This window comes from Sinocyclocheilus rhinocerous, unplaced genomic scaffold, assembly GCF_001515625.1.
Source record: "Sinocyclocheilus rhinocerous isolate Xijiao unplaced genomic scaffold, SAMN03320098_v1.1 scaffold1534, whole genome shotgun sequence".
NCBI classification, from domain to species: domain Eukaryota; kingdom Metazoa; phylum Chordata; class Actinopteri; order Cypriniformes; family Cyprinidae; genus Sinocyclocheilus; species Sinocyclocheilus rhinocerous.
Genome location: NW_015638992.1, coordinates 1358638 through 1362278, shown reverse-complemented (window position 1 = coordinate 1362278; position 3641 = coordinate 1358638).

The window sequence follows — 3641 nt, the reverse complement described above, 5'->3', positions numbered from 1 at the left end:
TCTCTCTCTATCTCTCTCTCTCTCTCTCTCTATAGCGTGGTAAGCTGACACAGCTCCTTCAAGCGTTATCTGCTTTGTCACTAATAGGATCTGCGAGGCTTAAATTGTCTTCTGCTAAAACTAAGGAGCTTGATAGCTACACTGCACCTCTTAGCTAATTTGCTCTCAATTAGGATAATGAGGAAACAAGCAAAGAAGGGCAGCCTTAATATTTTAACGTGATAAAATGATTATTAGCCTCTTCTGTCAGTTAGCGAAGCCAACTATCGATCATGTCTGTCACAGTGATTTTTGATGTTAACGTTAGTGAATAATAATTAAATATTGGAGAAGAGAGCATATAGTGTACTATTCATAAGGTTATACTTCAAGTTATAAAATAAAAATATATTATAAATATACTATACAAAATACAGAAAAAATTTAGTTTGAAATGCATACGAGATACATTCACTTTTACTCTTTCTCAGTGACATGCCACTTCATTGCGTTAAAATTAATAAATTAAAAAAAATTTTAATATTATACTAAAGAGTCACATACACACATATGAACTAAGCTTCAATCTAAGAAAGTTTTCATACTAGAGGGGCAGTTATACAGGACAGTTTGCGACCCTATTTATGATCTTTCATGCTCACTACAGTGATTAGTATAAAATACTAGTTTTACAATATTTTCATTTTACACAATGAAATAAACATATTAATCTTGCGCAGATAGTCCTGCAACTCAAACAGTAAAAGCATGATGCTTACAACAGCTCAGGGGTTCAATTCCCAGGGAATGCATGAACTAATACTATGTAAACCTTCAATGCAAAGTCGCTCTGGATAAAAAGTGTCTACCAAATGCATAAATTTAAAGGCCAAAGCTACATTGTGAAAACATTCAACCTACAGCTACATAAGTAACATGCATTCAACTAATTCAACTAATATCATTTCAAATTTTTACCATGGATACATCCAGGTCATTCACAAAAGGAACCAACATTTAATTAAAGGTTTGTGGGTGTGATTGGATTATCTGTGAAAATGCAACAGGCCACATCCACACGCCTGTACAGCAGTTCCTCATTAACACAGGTCAGCTAATTGATTTAAAGCCTAGAATGTCGTGCAATTAGTGTAAATCAACACGCAAAACCTAAAAAACTAAACAAAATCAAAAACATAGAAATGCATAATTACCTTTGTTGACTAGATTTGCATTTCCTGAAGGAAACAGCAATTTTGTAAGAAAGCAAAAAAGGAAGAAAAAGCCAATCATGCAAAAACACTGTAAAATGACTTTTCAAAGATATAACAAGGATTACTGATGCAGGTTTTACAAGAAAATATTTCATCATTTCTAATGTGTTACTTGCTATTCATTCTAATTAATCGTGAAATTTACTAGCAATTTCTGAGTGAACATTGTTTCAATTTTTCATCAAGTGTAAATACATAAATGCAAAAGAAATAATAAATGCAAATCAGATTATTATTTCCTTATTACAATATTAATGATGTACAATTTATAAGGATATTCTTTTTGTGCCTACACTGTAAAAAAAAAACACTGAAGTACGTTTTACAAAAAAATACTATTTCAGTCTTTCAACTTCACAATTTCCTGTTTAATGCAATGTGTTAATTCTGCAATTTACTCGCAATTTCTCCATTTCTGCAATGGATTGTACAACCAATTTTTGTACTGTAACTTACTCAAATTCGAGTAATAAAGTAACATCTTCCTCTAGTTAACATCAGAGCAACCAGAAATACATACAACACAATACAATAAGGAATGACTCAAAACTGCTCTGATTCCTGTTCAGGTTTGGCATTAAGGGCCTTTCACTGATGCCCAGATGGCCCAAAAGCCCCTTTTATCAGAAAAATCCCACTCCAAGAGACTCCTTGGGTGTTTGTTAGGAAATCCCAGAGTTTATCAGTGTAAAGTCTGTAATAGGCGCGTCTAGAAAATGATTTGGCCCTCGAATCTGTCCATTTCTACTGACACTCAGCACAACCACCTGAAGGCAGACTGTCTTGTGTTTAGACTCGAGCACTGGAACGGAAATAAATCGCTCTTGTCTTTTGTCTCCTGTGTTTTAAGCTGAGGTCAAACTGACAGCAGACTGAGGGTCAGTAAACATGGCTGCTGTCAGTGTGTGTTATCACCGACCGGCTTGATTAATGAAATACGGTATTTTATTGTGAATTTAAGTTAAGTCTGTAAAACCTAAAATGTTGCTACCATATTTTTACGGTGAAGTTCTGGCAACCACAGCTGCCGGGATTTTACCGTAAATGTCACAGATTTTTTTTACAGTGTATGCAAAAAAAACTCTGCAATCGCAATCTAAATGTATTTGCAATGCACTTAAAAAAAAAAACTCAAGTGGGTTTCAATTTCTGTACAGATACAAACCTTAAAGTCTTGTCTAAAAAAAGTCAGCTTTTTAATATATTGAATAAACCATTGTTGCACAATAGTGGGGCAAGTTGTCACAATCGAACCTGCCTTTAAACAGTCTAATAATTTCAGCCTAATTTAAACAGTAAAGAGTCAAAGCAAATCACGTAACAAAAACATCTAATATATATATAAAAAATCTTTATTCATTTAATAAATCTAAGTTTAGTTTAGTTTAACTTGATGTACTAAAAGAACTAAAAAGTAATTAAAAATGAATAAAAGCTATGAAATTACAAAAAAAACAACTGAATGACAAAAACAAAACTAAAATGTAAAATATTAAAATAAAAACTCAAAATATTAACAAAACCTATAATGGTATTGGAATGATACTAAAATAACAGTGATTCACTGTAAAAAAAAAACTTCTGATTTTATAGATTCATTCGAATTTACTGTTTTGCCACAATTTTATTTTTTATAAATAAAATTGTGGCAAAATTTATTTATAATTATAAATGTTACTTAAATCATGTTGTATTTATAATTATGTTACTTAAATCATGTTGTATTTACATTTTAAGGTGACTAGTTAAATGTAAAAAAAAACAAAAACATATATATATATATATATATATATATATATATAAATACCTTTACCAGCATCTTTGGACCATTAAGAGTCCTGACTTGTTTAAAATATTCAAAATTATTAATTATCGAAGGGAAGATATTAATAAATCAAGGGAAAATACACATCTTATCCCTTCCTTCATTCTAGACATCCTAATTGGTCATCCAAGGCTTTAGATTTCATTAAGGCTGGGAAAATCTCTGGAAGATTCTGTAGTCTCTTTAAGACGAGGGTTGATCGCCGTGTCAGTCAGTCTCAGGAGTATTAACCTGGCCAGCTGGCTTTAAGGAAACCATCACAGGCCGAGACTTTCCTGTACCGAACCGCCGCGAGCCACGATAACACTAGGAAGCCACGTTTAAAACAATTAATAAAGAGTCTGAGCAGTTTGTTGCCAGTTTGAGGTCAAGTGTGGCATCGTTTGATGAGGTCAGTTCTGAGTCTAATGAGCTACATGGGGTCAATTTAGAGTAATTATGAGCAGGTAAAGCCAATCTATTATACAGTCAGTTAATAAACACCAACAGTGAATTCATCAGTTTATTAAAAATAAAATTGAAATTAATATATATATATATATATATATATACACACACACACA